General features: G+C 37.2%; 1 protein-coding gene across 24 annotated transcripts in view; it reads left to right on the top strand.

Annotated features, from left to right (window-relative positions):
* Window positions 1-21,273, top strand: part of ABI3BP (ABI family member 3 binding protein) — a 213,298-nt gene that overhangs the window by 31,156 nt on the left and 160,869 nt on the right. The gene's annotated exons all lie outside the window — the stretch shown is intronic.

The following is a 21,273-nucleotide window of genomic DNA, read 5'->3' as shown; positions in this document are numbered from 1 at the left end:
CCTTCCCTGTGTCACCCAGAAGTTACTGGGCATGCATCTATTCTTCCCCTATCCAGTCTGGTGGCTTTGCAGCTTGCTGGCAAAGCTGCACAAATGGCATGCCTATAAAATTTGGCCTTCCCTTTACTCCTTTCCTCTTATTAAAAACCAGGATAAATTATAATGGTACTATTTAGATTGGGCTCACTTTGCTAATCCATGAGAATCTCCACTTTAAGGTCCATAACAATTACATATGCAAAATTCCTTTACCATTTAATATACCCTTGTTCTTCAATATATAATGTGTCCTTTTACCCTGGTTGCCTTTCAGTTTTTGTCTTTTGTTTTCAGCAGCTTGAAAATGACCTGTCTAGCTATTATTTTTATTTGTATTTATTCTGTTTGATGATATTTAAGCTTCTTAAGTGTGTGGGTTGATACCCATCACCGATTTAGAAAACTTTCAACTATTTCTCTTCAGATACTTCTTCTACTCAGTTCTCTTTCTCTTCTTCTGACTTTCTAATCACATGCATGTTGAACTGGTTCATATTGTCCCTCTTAGATACTCTACTTTTTAAAAAGTGTTACTCCTTTTTATTTGACTATTACCATGTTTTTCATTTCTGACATCTCATTATAACTCATTCTTACATTTTTCTTCTCTCTTCTGAAATTGTCATCTGATCATACACATGACCACCATTTCCACTAGAGTCTTAAGCATATTTATCATAGTTATGAATTTTCTGTTGGATAGTTCTAACATCTGTGCCATATTAAAGTCTTGTTCTATAGATTGGTTTGTCTTTTGACAGTGTGGTGTGTTTTTTCTTCTTTGTGCATCTCAAATTTTGTTTTGTTTTAAACCTAGCATCTTTGAGGGACAAAAGAGACAGAAGAAAATAGTTTTATGCCTGAAATTTAGCATATATTTTCTTTTGCTAAACCTTTAGGTTGAGACAATTAGGTCATGGGTTGAACTGGATTTGTTGTTTGCCATAGTTACTCCAGTGTACTACAGGCTTCAAATTCCTCTCAAATTACCTTGTGAAGTCAGAGCTGACTTATCAGAGGGTATTACTCAATGTCTTCCCTTGGAACCTGCACTTCAGAGGTTTCTCTCCATGCTCTTGATGCTCCCTTACCATTAAACTGCTATTACTTGTTATTTAGTGCTTGTTAGCATGTTGCTAGGAGACTTGGGGAGTGTTTCCTCTGTTGTTCTGATCCAGACTCAGTCGTAAGAAGGCACCCTTCCCTGGGTCTTAGGAGTGGAGTATTTTCAGTGATCCTGCCTCCGTCTCTAAAGGTCTGGGCCTATTCCTACCTCCTAGGAAAAGGCATAAAATGTTTTTCTATTCCCTTCTCCCAGGCCCAGGTGACTCTTCACCTGTGCTCTAGGACATCAAGGCTGTCATGTCCCCCATGGGCCTGGGCTTGTGTTCCATAGGAAAGATAGGAGAGCAGGATCTAGGTGGTGCTTTATTACTTTCCGCAGTGGCTGCTGTCTCCCCAGGCTTGAACCACAAAGGAGGCTTTCTCATGACTCTCTTGCTGCTTCCAATCTTTTCAGTAAGTAGCAATGAGTTTCATGGAGAAAAACCAGCAAGCGCGTGAAAATTCTCCTTGTGTCTGAAGTTCCCAGGGATTCTGTATTCTCATGTTATTCCACACTAGGCCACTAGGAATTCATTAAAATTTTCAGCCAAATTCTTCTTACTAGCTCTCATAACATCCACTGACATCTCTCCTTGGATATTCTTGTTTTTTCTTAGATTTCAGGTTTCCCTGCGATCTAAGCTCTTAGATTAATTTAAGAAAGGCTATTCTTTTTTGATTATTGTAGCGTGGGAGTGATTTCCCCCCTACCTTTCTACATCCTAAGTAGAAATCAGAAGTTTGATGTTTTAGAGAAGTTCTGGAATACTTTCATACTATATTTCTTTTTAAAAGCTACTGGTATGCCTACTCCTTTCAGTAGTTTCCCCAAAATATAGCACATAAGAGTATATTTTTCAGGTGGCAAAATTGTCCTGGATAAAAACACTGTTGTAAAGTATATCACTAAAGTACATTTTCTCTAATGGAGTAAGGCTGCAAAGAAAATACTTGTTCCAACCATTGCTTTGTCTTTCTCTCTCACTCATATAAACTCTCCTCTGGTCTGTTTTCATTTCTTAGTCAATTTATTGTTTGTAGCATCAACCACATGTTTCCCAATTTGGCCATTTAAAAAAAATATATATATATACTTTATTGATTTCAGAGAGAGAAAGGGAGAGGGAAAGAGAGAAATGGAAACATCAATGATGAGAGAGTCATTGATTGGCTGCCTCCTGCACGCCCCCTACTGGGGTTGGAGCCCGCAACCCGGGCATGTGCCCTGACTGGGAATCGAACCACGATCTCCTGGATCCTAGGTCGATGCTCAACTGCTGAGCCACACCCGGCCTGGCTGGTTAGTTTTTATGAGATATTCCACAAAAAGATAATATGCAGTTATTCCGAGTCCCAGCACAATCTTCCTGCACATGAGCTGATCTGTGAGCAGTGGAGCCTGGATCACAGTTGAAGTTTGTTTCTCACTTGACAAGTAACTTAACACCTCTCGGTTTCCGCTTCGTGTGCCTGGTTTTCCTCAGTTTTCACTGTCTCCTCCTCAATCTCCTCTGCTGATGCACCCTCATCTCACCAGTCCCTTAAACTGCAGTGTCCCAGGACTGAGTCCTTGGATCTCTTCTCTCTCCTCTCACTTCCTTGGTGATCTCATCTAGTCTAATGACTTTAAATATCATCTAAACACTAAGAAGCTGAAAATTTCTATCTCTAGCCCTGACCACACCCCTCAGCTTCAAACCCATTTATCCAAGTCCCTCCTTAGTATCTCTGCCTGACTTTCTAATAGGTTTTAAGAAGAGAGACAGATACCATGAAACTGCAGTGGTATCTGCCCCGTTGTCTGACATACCTTGTGCCTTACTGTTTGTCTGTCTCACTAGAATGTAAGCTCAATGAAAACATGGCTTTTTGTTTGTTTTGTTCCCAGCCATGTTGTCAGCTCACAGAAGAGAATTTGGCATATTCTAGGTGCTCCATAAATGTTCGTTAAATGAATGAATGAATGAATAATTGAGTTTCTATAAGAATTTGAAAAAATCTACCATACTCACAGGTTTGTCAATAGATGCCAAAAGATTCCTCCACGTGTAAAGTATTGTCAATACTATTACTTAGTATTATCGTTATTGATATTGTATACTTATAATTAGAAGATGTCTGTGAAATGGAAATATTTTCTTTTAATTATCAAAATAATGGAAGTAGAGAATTGTCTAATTTAAAATCTTATGAAGAACAGAAATACACAGGTCAGATATGTAACATGGTTCTCAATAAGTTGTTCACTATAATGGAATTCTTCCAATATCATTTACAAAGGGTGGAGGAGAGGTCACACAGTGAACATATAAAGGAAAACTAAATCAACATAGTCATTCCTGACAAAGTGTATCTTCATTTTTTAAAAAGTTTATTCATCTTCAGGGAGGGGAGCCTCTAGGGCCAGTCCTGTGCCCTGCCCCACTCAGATGATGGTATTGTGACACTTGTCTGACATGCATTGAGTGTGGTGTTGGAACTTGTGTCAGAATAGAACCTATTTCTTTCTTGGGCAGAATCTGTTATTTTCCTGGGCAGACAGTAAGCTCTTTGAGCTAGAAACATGTAGCAGGGACTATCAGCATCCAAACCACCATTTCTCTCTGCCTGATGACATGCCTGTTGATTGCTCTCTGTGGTTATGAAGAGCTTTTGCTGAGTTTATGAGAAAGACATGTCCTGGTTTCCCTGCCTAGTTCCTTGCTAGCCAAGCTGTATGATTCTGTAAAAATAAAAACCCAAGTTAAAAAATGAATGACAAACACATTTTACTTTTGTCTCAGGATTGGTGGAAACATTCCATTTCTGACAAAAATAAAAGCTGCCTGTAGGCATTTCCATGTGTGCTTTTGTGTCTTGTGGATTTATATGCTAATTTATCTGGCACTTTAATTGGGACACAAAATTGTGAAGGAAAGGGGTTCTCCATCCCTTAAGTAATGAAGATTAATATCTGGCTCCTACACAGACAAAATTTTGTGCTAAGATTATCTAGTGCAGATTAACTAAGACTATCTATGTATAATATAAAGTCCCATGGGACTGTCTGGACCCTGTTTTGTCTCAGATCATATATTTTTGAAGGGAGTGGCTAACACATACTGTAAAGTATATGTAATTTCTTATCGTAGTCAGTTTGTTGCCATTTCATTCATTTCATTGCATAATTCATATTTAAATTACAACAGTGAAGGACAGAGGAAAGAAATAAGAACTGAAGAGAGACTCCCAGGGAATGGCCATTCTAAAAATAAATGTGGCGAGGGAAGCTAGGGACAGCATATAAATGAAAAGAATTCTTAAATTGATTAGAAGTGATTCCGTGACTAATGGCTAGCCAGTGAAATTCTATTCAAAGGGTAATTCCAAGATTTCATAATTCCCAGCCCTCTTTAGCCTTTTTATAATTTTGCCAAAAAATCAGAGTTGTTGCCTTCTTGGCCTGAAGTTAATGCTTCCTGTTTGTATTGCTGATTCCAAGTTTGGGTTTATTATGCCCCATTAGCAAATAACAGTAAGTCTTTCAAATTTCACTGAATTGTTTCTAAAAGGCAAATATCTCATGTATATTCCTAAATGCCATATTTGAGAGGAAAATATTCTGATGAAAACCAGAAATGCAGTTCCCAGGATTGCTGCAGCTGGGCCTTTGTTAGACTGACTGGTGTTTAGGAGGGCAAGAGGTTCTCAGTTCATCCTAAAAGCTAACCCACAGGCAGGCTGCAGTGTATTTGTCTAGTGTCACTATGAGAGAGCGAGATCTGACACAATTACTTTCAAGTCCCTTCCAACTCTGAGATTCCAAGGAACTATGAACGTGATCCTTCCATTTTAACCAAAGCAGCCTATATTCTTTTTGCAACTAGGTGCAGGGTGTGTAGTTCAACATGAGTTTCTGCTTCTACCGTTTTCCACCTGAAATGCTCTTCCAACTCCTGCTTTTCATTTGAGTTTTACTTTCAAGGCTCAGCTGAAGTTTCCAGTTCCCCATGAATCTTTCCCTGGATAGTAGTAATCTCTAATCCCTCTAAATAACTGACAAATATTACTTTGTATGACAACAGTCTCTCCAAATGTCTGGTCATTTTCTCAAAGGCAAAAATATTACTTCCTCCGAGAAGTGTTCCTAAAAGTATCTTCCTCTTTGCCTCAGAAAACTCCTTTTCTTCCTTTGCAAATGTACTCTCTGGGTGTAGCCCTTACCAGTTGTTAGAGTTAACACTTAGACGCCAGTAGCCCTCATTCCAGAGGGACAATGGTCGGAAGTGTCTTACTCATTTTCGCATATGTACTATTTCACCTGTGCCTGCAACATTATTTTGTAATAGTTTATTTTCTTTTTGATCTCTGAGGATAGCCCCATTTTGACCTCTATTCAGTGAGCATTCGGGAGTCACCTACTGTTCTGGTGCTAGAGGTGGAATGGGCAAGGGGTGACATTACAAAGCAGGTTTATATGATCATTAACCTGAAAATATTAAGAAGGATAGATTGAAGAGGTGATGAGTTTGATGATTATAGCAGTGGGTAAGACTGATGGGCTTTTCTGGCTAAGTCTGTGGGTATTATCAGGCCCAGAAGACCCATGGCCCCATCCTCCAAAAGGAAGTGAGTCCATCCTACATGGGGTTGGGGAGACCTATATTTGAAGAGTGAAAAAAAAAAAAATCAAAGATGACATTAAGAGGATGCAGGATGAGGTTTCAGAAGTTGGAAATGAAAAGAGACAGGGAGAAAATAGAGGAAGGAAACTGCTCAGGGGAACTAAGTGGGCATTTATCGAAATAAAAGGACAGATAGCATGCAAAGTTTATCTAGACTGCAAATAGGAGAAAACTGATATGTCAAGGTTGAGAAGCTCTTGTCTTTATAGCCCCGGTGTCTGATATAACTCCCTGTTCATGAGCTGCTCCCTAAAATCATTTTTTAAGATGAATTGAACTGGAAGAGTGGCAGTTTTGACTAAAACTTCAGGGATTCATTTGTAGACCAGAGACAAGAATGCCTCTTCCCCTAAGAGACAAGAATACCAATAGGAAGAGCTGGGATTTTATTCAGTAGTATACAAATGGAGTGAATTAAAAATAATAAGCAGTGATTTTATTGAAAAGGGCCAGAAAAGTGGGTAAATTAGGAATTGCTGAGGAATAGATTCACTTACAACCCATTTCACATAATCTAGATGGCATCAAGCCATAATCTATATGTTGTTTGTCCTTTAGAGACTCTTTAGTTATAACAAAATTAGTGGGCTCTGAACTGACCTGCACTGAAGTGGGCAAGCTTGAGTAGAAAGAAAGAAAAGAGGGAAAGTCACTTTTTCCTCAAATTTAGCCTTTCAGAAGAGAACCACTACTGCAAAGCCCAGGAGGATAGTGAAGCAAAGTCACAGGCAACTTTGTATTTGGAATTTTCTATTCGATGCCATTTTTATAGCAAGGTCTGAAAGATGACTCTGCAAGGGTGACTCGGGTGCCCAGGACTGTGGCAGAAGAAGAGAAGTAAGACAAGCAGAGAAATAAGCTGGTTTTTGAGGAAGACTGTGATGGTTGGGTTTGGGTGTCATCAATGACAGTGTCAGTGGCCCTAAAGCTGAGTGAGTTTTAAGAAATTGGGGTACAGGTTTCAGAGTAAGCCAAGTTAGTTAGTAGTTAGTAGCTAAGTTATTATTCAAGACTTTAGTGTAAAGGAATTCTCTAGGAATAGAAGACTGAACCTTACTGGACTACCAAGTAATGAAGGCCAGAAGAGGAAGAAAAGTAAGGGAGAGATATGGAGACGTGTTCTTTAAATATGAGATCTAGGACACCCTTGTGTCACAGAGTAAAACCAAGGTGGGTTTGGGTGGGTGAGTGATTGTACTTATGGGCCCACATGTGAAAGCACATGCATTAAGGCAGTCAAAGGTATTAAATGCTCTAAAGAAGTTATGGAGATGGGAACTTAACAAATGTCTAAAACGTGGAGTTCTCCAATCTGCACTACACTTGTCTCAGATAGTTCTAGAATCACTAAAACCATTAAAATTGTTCTAATGCTAGTGTGGGAAATCATAGAATTTTTTGCTGATCTCCCAGGAACAGTTGTTACAGTAGGTAAATTTAAGTAGGCCATCATTGCTCATTAGAGAGGTGCATCTCTTCATTCTCAGTGGGTTGAGTTTAGCATGCTGGGTTTGGTGTCATGGTCTGTGGCCTCACTGACCCAGCTCCATGGAACTGGACAGCATGTTGCTGTGAATGACTACTGTGAGATGCTTGGAATAGGGTGGACACCACAGAAATTAAATATATATATATATATATATATATATATAGCTTGATGTTTGGACCCCTTAGAAATAACTCCTCAATCAGAAGAATGATTTCTGTGTGGGAACAATATGAAGTGGCATCAGACGTTTATGATCTGATATTAATTTTAAATAAGGGAGTGGATGGAAAGACTGTTTTGAACAACAGAAGATGTTGGTAGCATATGCCTTACACAATGCCTTGTAGAATGGATTATCACAGACATCAACACCCAAGCACTCAGCTTTACTTTTCCTCAGTCTGAAATCCCTTCTTGCTATTCTCTGGACAAGTCCTTCTTGCCATTCAAGACCCAGCTCAGAGGCCACTTCTTCTATGACACCATTCATGACCCACCCGTTTCTAATTAGTGTTCCTCTGAATCACCTCAGCTATGGCTTACTCTTCTATGTAGAATTTATTGAGTATATTGAGTAGTAACTCTCAAAAGTCTATATCATTCAATATAATAACAAACATTTTTTTTTTTTTTTAATGTCTTTATTGATTTCAGAAAGAGGGAGAGAGAGAGAAACATCAATGATGAGAGAGTCATTGATTGGCTGCCTCCTACAATGTCCCCGACTGGGGATTGAGCCCCCAACCGGGGCATGTGCCCTGACTGGAAATCAAGCCACGATCTCCTGGATCCTAGGTCAATGCTCAACCGCTGAGTCACACCTGGCAGGACTATAATAACATTTTTCTGAGGAGACTCGTTTGTTTATCTTAGCATTAATTCTGGCCAGGCACAGTATTTCCCATTTATGAAGAATGTTGTGTGTGTTCATTCATTTGAAAAATATTTATTGAATATCCTCTCTGTGCCAGGGTCAGTGTTCTTGTGTAGCTTATGATCACATAGATGCTACACCTATATTTACAGAATGAATGTTTGGTTGGAATGCAAGGGACTTTAAAAGTTCAAAGTACATCCAAATTGAAAAGAACCCATGAATAAGGTCAACTTTTGCCGAGTTGCACAGTTGAGAAACTGCTTTTGATAAACAATTTCACTTAGTCCTACCGGCATCCCTGAGAAGATAGCTATATGTGATCAATCCTATCTTACAGGAGAGAATGTGACAGTCAGACACTGAGTTAATTGTCATGTAACTTGGAACTTGAACCAGGTTTTCTGGCTCCATCCCTGTGTCTTCCCGCTGTGCAGTCCTCCCAGCCTAAAGCACTGCTTCAGAAGACCAGGCAAAGAATCTCAAGACATGGAAACAGTAGCACCCCATAGCCAGAAATGTTCACAATAATTCCACAAACAACACAGGAGTGTATACAATTGTCATATGGATTCAATATGACAGATCTCAAATGTGAGGAAACAGCAGGTTCAAACTACTTATACAACCTTTGTAAGATCAAGTCCTCATCTCTAAAATGCATACCAAATTTTACCAAAGTCAATTTGATTATGAAGCTAACTCACTGAGATGATATGGGGTCAGAAGTGCAGCTTCTACAATACTTCTTAGAATATAATCCTATTTTTGTAAGCTATCATGTATATCATAATTAGGAAAAATACCTAAAAGGACATATAAAAGATCTTTGCAGAAGACCTCTTTGCATATTAGATAATAGATTATTTAAAAAACAAATATCTCTTTTGCAACTCTTAAATTTTGTTATTAAAATAAATGTATATTGTTTGCATACTTTTTAACTTAAGAAGTCAATGCATGGATTATTACTGGAGGTGGTGGACAGGGAGATGAAAATGTGCCAGGAAGAAGAATAGGAATTGTGCTACCAGCCTGGGCTACACAAGGCAATAAAGGAGTAATTTGGGGTAGACAGATTATAAAATATAAGCAGCATAATTCTCAGGCTGTCCTTGCTAGTAGAGTCAATTAGAGCCCATAGCTTTACTTTCTTTTAACTTTCGGCTAAAGAATGAAATTAATGCCCTAGCCAGTTTTGCTCAGTGGTTAGAGCATCGGCCTGTGGACTGAAAGGTCCTGGGTTTGATTTCAGCCAAAGGCATGAACCTCAGTTGCAGGCTCAATCCCAGGCAACCAATTGATGTGTCTCTCTCACATCGATGTTTCTCTCTCTCTCCCTTACACTCTTTATGAAAAGCACTGGAAAAAATACCCTTGGGTGAGGATTAAAAATAAATTTAAAAAAAAAAAGAATGGAATTAATAACAATTGCTTTTCTAAAGAAAAGTAAGCCTTTTTATTCTCGTTTCACAAATAAAGCTGGCTGTCTTGGTTATAATAACAATTGATTTTAATAGCACATGATGCTTGCAGGAGGGCCTGTACTCTTTGAATTCCACTTAAACTGTAGTCTATTTGTGAAATATCTTTGGTGGTTGTTTATTTAAAAATAGCATTTTTTTTCTACAAAAAAAGAGTCTTGGCTCTGAGCATTTTATTTGAGCTACTTTTTGCTGAGGGCATGGGAGGCAAGATTCCTCCATGTGGATATACTTTATAACTGTAGAAGATTTAAATTTTATTTTATTCATTCCTCGGACACGCAGGTGTAGTTAGCAGAGGAAAGTAATTTAGCTTTGCTTTTGACACAATGACAGATCTTTTAACACAGTCTACAGGGGCCCCATCAGTCTTCTGAAGCCAGCTACTTCTTCTCTCAGCGCTGTTGCTCATGCTATTCCAGCCACCTGGGAATGCTGTTCCTGCCATTGCCTCACCCCTATGCACACTGACACTTTTGCTGACTAATTCCTACCCATCCCTAAGATTTGTCACCTCCTCAGGTCACAGCAGCTGTGGTGCTATGGAAGGTCTGGGCACTGCAGCAATGGAACCTCAGACTTTTACTCAAGTATTCCCTTGTGTCTATTTCTGTTATTTGCTGCCTTGTCCTGTATAATTTATCATTTTTTCTCAGCTTTATGATAGCTTCTGTTACCTAACAGTTTACTATTTCAACTTTTTTAAAAAATATGTTTTTTAATTGATTTCAGAGAGAGGAAGGGAGAGGGAGAGAGATAGAAACATCAATGATGAGAGTCATTGATCTGCTGCCTCCTGCACGCCCCCTACTGGGGATCGAGCCCACAACCCGGGCATGTGCCCTGACCAGGAATAGAAGAACCATGATATCCTGGTTTGTGAGTCGACCCTCAACCACTGAGCCATGCTGGCCGGGCACTGTTTCAACTTTAAGTGTCTTTGATTCCTTGTCACCTCTTCTGTCCTCTCTTCCCCTGCTTCCCTTACAGCTTAAAATGATTCCTCCCACACTGGGGAATGGTGTGACCAGTGGAAATTGAATTACTCACATTTCCAGTGTCTAAGATACAATTTCCCATGAATAGTACTTGCAATACTCAAAGACGATTTTGTTTCTTCATTTCCTACTTTAGAATTTGGAATGGAGTGGGGTCAATTCATCACAGCTCCTAAGTTCTAAATATAAGAAAAGGGGGGGGGGGGACTAACTTTGTCACATAAAAAAGAGTTATGAGGACTACTTCCTTCTTATTTCTGCAATTTTAAGTCAAAAAGATATTTTCCCCCAAATAGTTTATTTAGTTAGATTTTGCAAACATTTTATAAATGTTGTAAAATTTCATTTTAAGGACCTAGTTTTAAGCTTGAATCACATCTACCATGCAAGCAGGGAAATTTTAATGTCAGACCAGTAGGCAATGATATCAACCCATTTGGGTTTTCTTTTCTTAGGAAAGTTTAAATGCTACATTAATTACAACCATCTGAGAAGTTAATAATGAGACATATATATAGGAGATATGTGCATGACAGGAATTTCAATATTTTATTAATGTTAAAAAACATTTTAGGCATTCAAAATGTTTTAATTCTGTTTGATAAAGCCCAAGCTACTATGGATAGCTGTTTATTTACATAGAAGAATCCAACTAAGGCAATCCAACAAGGTCAAAGTCTACATCAAATTTCACTTTAACATTAAGTATAAGTAATAATAAAGTTAATCTCTCCAGAACTGGCCAATTCTCAGTTGAATAAATATTAACATAACTGTTAAAGGATAAAGTATTTTTTAAACTGAAATGACTAGAAATTGAGAAGACAACTTAGTAATTTATCCTGTATCATAATCATTGCTAAGAATGTCAATGATTATTGTACTGTTTGGCAAAAAGCTTATTTCTTGCATCCTGAATAAATTGTAGTTACTTTAAAATAATTCTTGTAACAGGTTAAGTGGGCTTGTCTTCATTAATGACTAAAGATAGAAATTCCAGGGTTCAAAATTATTAATTTTATTATACAATATATATTAGTGGTAGTGGCAAAACATTGTAGCTCATCTTTGGGATGATCACAATTTGATGTCCTCAAGCAAGAGTAATATTCATAATCTTAAACATTAGTATAAAAATTGAAAAGTTTGGCAGTTTCTTAGAAAGTTAAACATGAATTTACCATATTACCTAGATATTTTATACCTAGGTATTTACCTATGAAAAAATAAAATAGATGCCTACACAAAGACTTTGTAGCATTATTTATAATAGCATTTTTCATAATAACTCAAAACTGGAAACTGCAAACATCCATCAGCTGAGGAAGTAGATAAACAAAATATGATCCATAAAATGAAAGGAAAAAAACTAGTGATACAACAGGGATGGATGAATTCTACAAATATTATGCTAAGTGAGAGAAGCCAGACACAAATGGCTATGTGTTATACGAGTTCATTTATATTAAACTATGAGAAAAGCAGAAAGTAGACCCGTGGTTGCCTGGCGCTAAGGGTGGGAGCAGGAACTGACTACAAATGGGGACAGGGGAATGTTTTAGAGGAATGAAAATGTACTCAAACTGGAGTGTGGTGTATTTAGTAAATTCTAGAAGTTTGCTAAAAATTATCGAACTGTATACTTACAGTGGGTGAATTTTATGGTGTGTGATTATACCCCATGAAAGCTGTTAAAAATTATATGACAGTCACATTCTTTCCATACCTCTATGAAAATATTTGTTGTCTTTTTCACATTTGAGGTGTCATTTGGGATTTCTGTGAAAAATAAATATCTGGAAATTATTAGGCTAGCGTTTCTAGAAACAAACTTACTTTCTGATTTATTTTCCTGCATTTTTATAGGAAGATGGCATTTTGTCTAGGTGACGCGTTAGTCTTCAGATTGAGAATGTATTTGGGGTTCTACAATTCATCCTACAGAGTAGGGAAAAGAGCCTTTGAGAGGACAGGTGACCCAGGCCAAACACAGTGAAAGGCAAAGTTGATGCCAGAAACCCTTCTGGTCCTTCCACAATGTATTAAAATGGGATGCCCCACTATGGGGTTGTTAGCAAGTGATCTACTGTGCCTTAGCACCTGAGGCCACATGATCACACTCTCAGTGTGGTTTAGTCTTTTTTCTCCAGGGCTTTTAAAAAAATATATGTTTTTATTAATTTGAGAGAGAGTGGAAGAGAGTGAAACATTGATCGGTTGCCTCCCCCATGCACCCCAACTGGGAGCCCCGGGGACCGAACCCTGACCAGGAATCCAAGTTTGGTGCATGGGAGGGTGCTCAACCAACTGAGCCACACCTTCCAGGGATCTTCTAGGGCTTTTTGATGCTGTGAAAGCTCAAAATAAACAGCTGTATGCCATCAGCGCTGGGTATTTATTAATGAAATAAATTACAAACAATTCATGAAGATTCCAAATGTCTAAACAGTGATGGTGGATGAAACCATTGTTTCAGCTCCATGTCATGTCTTTATTTGTGAGACTTTGCAAAATAAGTAAATAAATAAAAGCCAGATTTACTTAAGAAAGTATTGTTAATGGTTGACAGATTTTTTACAAGATGGAAACATTTTTATTTTTATTGAGTATTTCCAATTTGCTCCCTGAAGCAATGTTTTCACAATGGGAAGACTTAATCTTGTCTGTGCAGGATTTCTTCTAGTGCTGGTGAAAATTGTACATTTTCTGTTTCATCCTATAAAAAAGCACTTTGATTACATTTGAGTTTTACTTGGTCAATGGAATTTACTGTGTTGTCCAAATTGGAGTTATTGAGAGAAAAAAAGAAAAAGAAGTATTGGTCCCTTTGGGAAATTAATTAAATAGAGACATATTAACCAGAATGACAGCTTTTTTAGTTTTTGATAACCTATCATTTTGAGGTTGTCAGGATAAGCATTTTTTTTCTTAAACTTACCCACTTTCTTCTTAGTGAAAATCACTCTTAGATAAGAAGGACAATATCACACTTTGTTGTCAAAAGAGGCTTATTTGTGCCTGGTGTTCCATTAGCTGGGAGTGAGAGGGAAAAATAGCAGATACTTTACCAGTGAAGATGAAACCATGATATAGTTTTGTCAGTATTTACTATTAAACATTTATTTAAGTCTTATAATTAAAGATTTATTGTAAATAGAAGAGTTCATAGTTTTGTTTGCCTGGTAAATAGCATAACATAAATAGGTAATCTGGAATATATATATAAATTCTCCCTTGTATTCAGAGAAGATTTTATTACAAAATAATCAGCTTTTTTTTTTTTATATTAGTAAATCAAGAGAGGTTACTATTTTGTGAAGACACTGGAAGATGTAAAAATGTTGGTTTTAGTAATTCTCTGAATACTACGCAGTGAAAATAACGAAAAACGATTATTCATGCAACAAAATTGATAAATCTCCAAAACATTATGTTGAGTGCAAGCAGTTTTACATAAAAGAGTACATATTGTGCTATTCTGTTTAATTGAAGTCTAGAACAGGCAAAACTAATCTAGTGAAAATCAGAACAATAGTTTTTGCTGTATGGGAAGGGACTGAGAAGAGGCATGAGGAAACTTTCTAGATTGATGATAATTTTCTAAATTTTGATAGAGTTTTGGGTTCACGGATATGTGAATCTAGGGGGAAAAGCAATGTATAGTTAAGAATGATGTATTTCATGATATATAAATTTCATCTCAAAGGAAAATATAAATATTTAACTCTAGTTAATGATATGCATGCTGAAGTGTTTGGGAGTGAAGAATATTGAAGTGCAACTTTGAAACTTATTAAAAAATAAGATGGGTTGATGGATGGATAGAGGGATAGAGAGATGGATAAATATGTGATAAAACAAGTTTAGTAAGATATTAGGCATTGACACTTGGTGGTAGCTCTGTGGATGTGCACTGCACAATTCTTTCAGCTCTTCTGTATGTTTGAAATTTTTTAAGATAAAATGTTAACTCATCTCCTAAGTCTCTAAAAAGTTTGGTTAGATTTAAAGACACACAACTAGTGCTAGAAGTCAGAGGAATTTCCTAACAGTCATCACATTTTATTTTATGTGTCTCCAGAAATTATAATTCTAGAAAACCCTAATTCATAGAGTGTGTTCACAGAATAAATCTAAAATGATCATGATAGGAAATCTAACAGTATTGTAGGTGAGGTCCTTTTTTTCCTGTCAATCTCTTTTAAAAGATATTGGGCCCATTACTTTTATTTTTGATGCACTGAATTTGCACAGAGTAATGGTACTCAAACTTGGGTATACATCTGAATTACTCTACTTGTTAAAATACAGATTACTGCTACTACCCCAGGTTTCTGATTCAAAAGGTTTGGAGTGGGGTCTGAGAATTTGTAAGTACAGCAGTTTTCCAGGTGAAGCTGATGCTCTAACTGGAACGCTCTTTAAGGACTGACCCTCTAGGCGATGCTCTCCCACCCTCCACAAGTAGAACCTATCGCCACAACTCCTTACTTTAAACAGCAGAATGTAAGCAAACCAACCCCAGGATTTTCATGCAAATCAAGCAGACGAAGAACAAAGAAGGGAAATGGGTTTTGTTAAATCCCTTAGCCTGTTCAAGTTCTTTTTCTTTTACATCTATTAAAAAAAAAAAAATTACTAAGAATATACCAGTTGTCTAAACCAGTATAGAAAGAGTATTACAACATAGACTTTGAGATCTACTTTCCTACCTGCACTTGGCATATCCTTGTGGAATGAAAATTATTTTTGTGACTAGTTTAACAAAACTAGAGAGATACTTTTTTGTACACCCTTTCTTTCCACCTCTTCTATTAGAGCTAGAGCCCCTCAGTTGTAGCCACATTGTACTAATTGCACTAATCTTGCTGCACTGAAATAGCTGACTTACTCATCTGCCTAATTCACTACTAGAATGCAAAACCTTCGTGATCAGACAGGTGTATTTGAATTGCTATCACTAATTGTTAGTACCTAATAGTGAATGCATGGGTAAAATGAAAAGCAGATGAGTAAAAATAGAAGTTCCCAAAAGCAAATATAAATTTTATTTAGATTCTGTTGTTTGAAGTTAACCATCTTCTGTTATGGTCACTGATTGCATGTGGTTCCCCTCTCAACTGCCCTCCTCTCTCAAAAAAAAATGCCCAGCTTGCTCCAGACTTTAAAGAATAATTTGGGGAGAATTAGATCAAGGGTGTATGTGCATATGACAGCTGTGTATGTTTCAGGATAAGATTTCTCCTTAAGCATGAGAGGCTGTTGACATAGAAGGCAGTCTATGAAAACTAATTTTCCTGCTTGGCTGTGGTGGGGTCACAAAGCAGTTAATGAAGTTACTGCTCTTGCCAAGTGGTCCTGAAAATGTCAACATTGCCAGGTTCAGTGGGTCTCTTCAGTCATCCAAAGTCACCAGCCGGTGAAATATCAGCCTGAGGAGTCAGGGCACTGGAAATTCTGACCAAGATGGAAGCTGGTTGTTTTAGCGGAATTGGAACTCACTTAGTCAAACAGTTGGGCAAACATATCAAGTGCCCCATTAGGAAGAAAACATTTTCCCCTCAGGTTTTTGGCAAAGTAGCATTTCTTTCTAAATCCATTAGCAAATATACTCTGGGTATTTGGTGACTATAATGTTCTAATGAAAATTTAGTTGACTCCCGGGGTTATGGCTCTATGGGAATTATCGGGCGTGGCTTTAGGAGGGGAGCACCCCAGGTGAGCTGGGATTTTTTATTTCCTGAACTCTAAGCACATGTTGCTGTGGGAACAGGTCCTCCAGCTGGCAGACTCTCCACAGGCACTGGAGAGGGAGCCTGCTGCTCTGCTTGTGCTGGAGAGGAGGTCATGGGACACTGTATGTGGAGCTTTTTGCTAACACTGATCATGTTTGTGTAAAGTCAAGTTCTGAGTTTATTTAAAGGCCCCCATTCCCTGGCTCTGGCAGCTGTTCATGTGGCCTATGGGACCTTTACCACAATTTTTTTTAAAAATACCATTTTTCTTTAGATTTATAAAAATCTTGCTTTGTATGTATCTAAATTAGTTTAATCAGGATTTTTTTAATGTTTCAGATTTGTGTTTTAAAAACACAAGTAGGGATGCCTTCTGTTCACCCCTAAAACTGTGTGCTCTTTTTTGTGGGTACATAGTTTTAATTTTATTAAATTTATTGGGGTGACATTGCTTAATAAGATCATATAGGTTTCACGTATATAATTTTATAATATATTATCTCTATATTGCATTGTGTGTGTTCTTAATTCACCATTTCCTAAATGCCTAAAATCTCTTTTCCTTTATTGGTCTTATTTAGATCCTTGATTCATCATATGAATTGAATTAAAATTTTGATCAAATTTATCAGTTTTTAAAATCTATGTTTCATATGTCATATCTGAACTGATGGGGATTAATTTAATTATTTTGATATATTAGAAAATTTGATTTTGTATAACCACATAGGTGACTGAACAAGTCTAGAGATTGGCAGTATAAATAAAAGGTGTGCAAAAAAAGAGAAACACACTATGAGTAAGAATCATGTCTATTTTTTAAATCCTGAAACAACCTAGTTATTATTATTTTGTGGACATCAGTATTACTACCTATTCTTTTACTTAATATCTTATAAAAATTAATGCTGATCTGGCTTATTCCAAAACTTGCTATTTAGAGTATTTCTAATTTCTTCCTTAGTGTTTTACAGCATTGAGGGCGTATATGCTTATTATTGCTGCTCTACTAATAGTTATTTTTTACTTTTATAAGAGAGCTTTAGTATTTTGCAGTTTTTCTCTTAAAGTGATTTTATCAACTTGGCCAACTTCATATCGATAATTTAGACCACATTCTGAAATATTTTGGAACATATAAGAAAATTTTCAGAGAGATTGCACATGAAAGAATTCCTCCTACTGAAAGGGCTATCATGGTAATTCCTTTCTCACAGATCATGCCTGGATGTCCATGGGAGCTGAGCTGGTTTAAGTACCATTTTATTTGTGCTGTGGGTCTTTGCAGAGCTTTATGGAGTCTGACCAGAACTACTCAGAACTCTGGGCTCAACATTAAATGTCTGCTCAGCACCTGTGCCTACAGCTACAGCAACCTGCTTCCTCGAGTTGATGCAGAGAATGCCATAAACTTGTAGGGTCTGCCTTTAGTCTGATTTTCTAACCTCTCTACCTTCCTCACTGTTTTTTAATGCCACAGGGCATGTATTCCTTTTGAAAACTAAAAGGGGATTAATTCTAATGTTGTATTGAAAGGCTCTTTTTTTCTTTCTTACAGAATTTCACAATACCCTTTGAAATATTTAGGGATACCCTGGGGTGTTGGAAATAGAGGATTAGAAACAATTGTCATAGATCCAATATTCCACTTTGCCAATATGCAGTCTTTTTTCTCAGCGGTACTATTGTTGCTTTCCTGAAATGTTTACATTCTTTATTTTCTCTCACTCCTCGTTGTCATGTGCTTTGTTTACCATATAGGACAAATAAATGTCTGTCCAATACTCTTGTTTCTCTGTACTTCTGGGGTTTTCTGAATGACATATATGCCGTTTTACTTATAAATGTTTTCCTAGTTACGTTGGTGTCTTGTTGTATTATTTTCCTATAATCTCCAAGTCATTCACCAGAGGTCTTCATAATAACTGTTGAAAGATAACTGTCATTACATGATCTAGTGTTTCAAACCATTAAACTAGAATTACTCAGAATGAAGATTAAATTTATCAAAGATTAAACATTATTATAGGATGCACAGATATGCCCTAAAATATTGGGAAAATTGTCCAAGAGTATAAAGTTTAATGATACTGCAAATACTTAGAAGGGAAAAAATGCTTAATCTTTTTGCTGATTAAAAAAGTAATAACTGGATGAGCAAAGGGGTGGAGAGACGCCAACCTAAGTGGTAACCATACCGGGTGACAATGTGAGCATAGGTGTAGGGCCAGGGCCTAGTGAGCACTGCAGAATTTGAGAAAATTATACTGTTCCAAAAGAAAGTAAGATAAGTTGAGAAGTTATAAGAGAAGAAGTCATGTGTGACTAGATAATGAAGGGATTTCAGTGCCTCAGTCCAAATAAGGAACTGGGATGATAGTCTCAAAATATTAAGTTGATGATGCTGTTGTTTTGAGGTAAGATTTGTTGGTGTATGTTTCTCTTTTTTAGGACTTTTTAAAGTTTAGCTCTAGACAGTAGTATGAATTGGAATTTTGGATCAAGTAGGGAAGCTAACTGCCAATTCATTTAAAAAGTTACATGACCATAATGTATTTTTTGCCATAGGTTATTAGGAAAAGGGGAAAAGATTGGATTCATGAAAATTCCTGTGCAGAGGAAGTGAGAACACTTCCATTTCTGTTGCTCAGTGATTCTCTTTACAGCCTGCCTTTTTCTCATGTGGCATAGCCATCATTTCCACTTGCAAAGGGGAGTAGTAATGTGGTACAGCACGCCAGAATTTATGAGCAGAGGTCTAATGTGATGATGCCGTGACTCTTGGCTCTTAGTCAAACATGCGTGCAGCTCAAGTACACTAAGACTCCTTACAAGGTGTTGGAAACAGGCTGGCTGTGTTTTGATTTATTGTGAGACCTGATAACTTTCTAAAGTAGCAGAATATGTGCTTGACTTATATTTGTTCCATCTACTGAGCAGGATGGAGCAACTCCAGGGTTAATTTAGGCACACAACTAAGAAGGGAAAAACTGGCTTGGACAAAATTTGTTATATCTGAAGTACAAGTCACCTCATCAAAATCTAATCAAGTTAGGACAAAACATCAGAAGTTAACATCAACTTAAGTGCTATGGTTTGGGGGTTGGCTACTCCTTACTCTATTGGGTAGTAACAAAGGTCCCAATAAAAACAAGAGAAGTCCAGCCTAGTGAGAACCTGGATCTCAGGGTCAAAACTTGACTCACAGAGTGACAGAGATATAGCTGCTCTCAGTTTAGCTTTTTGTGCTACAAGAGAATTGGACTAGATGAACTGGACTAGACAAGTCTTCCTCAAACTTTAGATAAGTTACCCAATATCTCTGGGTATCAATTTTGCTACAAATGTAGGAATGGCTATCTGAGAATCAAGAAGTTCATAGAAATTATATCAAGTTTTTGGGAAGTACAAAGTACTATGCACATATCTAGAAATAGTAGTACTGGCTGCTGAGGTAAGAGAGTGGCTCCCACAACCTGGTATCTAAGAAGGGGCTGTTTTTATTTTTTCAAAGGCTTAATGGAATCCTTTTATGTAGCTATACTGAGGTGGTCCAGGTTGATTTTGACTGGAATAGTAGACATTTAGCATGATGACTGTGGGAGGCTCATGCTGTTCAGAGGTGCTGACTGGTATATATATGAGTCTTTTATTAATGAATAATGGAATGTGAGATATTAAATTAGTAAATGCAATTTTCTGAATAGGTAAAATATTTCAAAAACATGAAATCCCTGTGTAATAAAATAATTAAGTTTCCTAATCTTTTATCTAAAACTTTTGAGCCAGATGTTTTTGAATTCAGAAAAATCTTTGGATTTTTAAAATGTATTAGGATGCCTAGACCATACACTAAGTAATGTCTTCAGTGGGGTCTTGACCAACACCCCTTAATTAAACACATTAATATTTCTACAATTAAACGTGTGAATTGTCACATTGACTATTCAATGAGATTATGAAGGACTAAGAGGCCTTATGACAGTTCAGATCAGTCTGTTACCAAATTAGTTTGATGTGAAGTGACAAAACCTTACAGACTAATTTTGGATTTCTGAATTGTGGCTAAAGGGTTATGAATGGATCTAATCAAGTAACCAATTATTGAATAACTACTATGTGCCAGTTTTGAGATGGTGCCATTTGCACTAATCTTCGTAAACATCCTGTTAAAGTAGACATTGTTATCCATTACCCATAATTTATGAATTAGGAAAGGGAAATCAAGGTTCAGCCTGTTGGGTGAGTAGTCAGGGGCCACACTCGTAAGCATGTAGCAGATCTGGAATTTGAACTCAGTTCCTCCTGGCCCCAAAGACAAAGAACAATATTGTTTTCTCACTGCTTGGTCAAGACCTCTGGTGGTTGTGATTATTTTCCCCTGTTGTTTGCATATTTGAAAGAAAAAAAAAAAAAAAAGCCAGCCCTAGCAGGTAGCTCCATTGGTTAGAGAGTTGTCCCAACATGCCAGGGTTGCAGGTTAGATTCTTGATCAGGGCACATACAAGAACCAACCAATGAATGCATAAATAAGTGGAACAACATATCAGTGTCTCTCTCTGTCTCTGTCTCTCTCTATCCCTCCTTCCCTCCCTCTCTCTCTAAAGTTAATAAAATAAATAAAATTTTTAAACACTTTAAAAACTTATTAAGTTTTCTTTCCTCACTCTGTATTGTCTTTCTGAAAGAGTTCATCCAATGATCATTTAGAAATGAAGGACATCCAGCTGGATCTATACCCCACTGCTGAGTATCACACTTAGACATTCAGCTTACTGTTGGGTATCTCCATGTAATTGTCTCACTGTCCCAGTGAGCTCCGAATAGAAGTAGGCATTTTTCTCCTCCACATTTGTCTTTGGGAATTCCCTATTCTGCCATCCCAG

The sequence above is a fragment of the Miniopterus schreibersii genome (genome assembly GCF_964146895.1).
Source record: "Miniopterus schreibersii genome assembly, chromosome: 5".
NCBI lineage: Eukaryota > Metazoa > Chordata > Mammalia > Chiroptera > Miniopteridae > Miniopterus > Miniopterus schreibersii.
The sequence above is the reverse complement of the archived record's forward strand: the minus strand, read 5'-3'. Positions and strand labels throughout refer to the sequence as shown.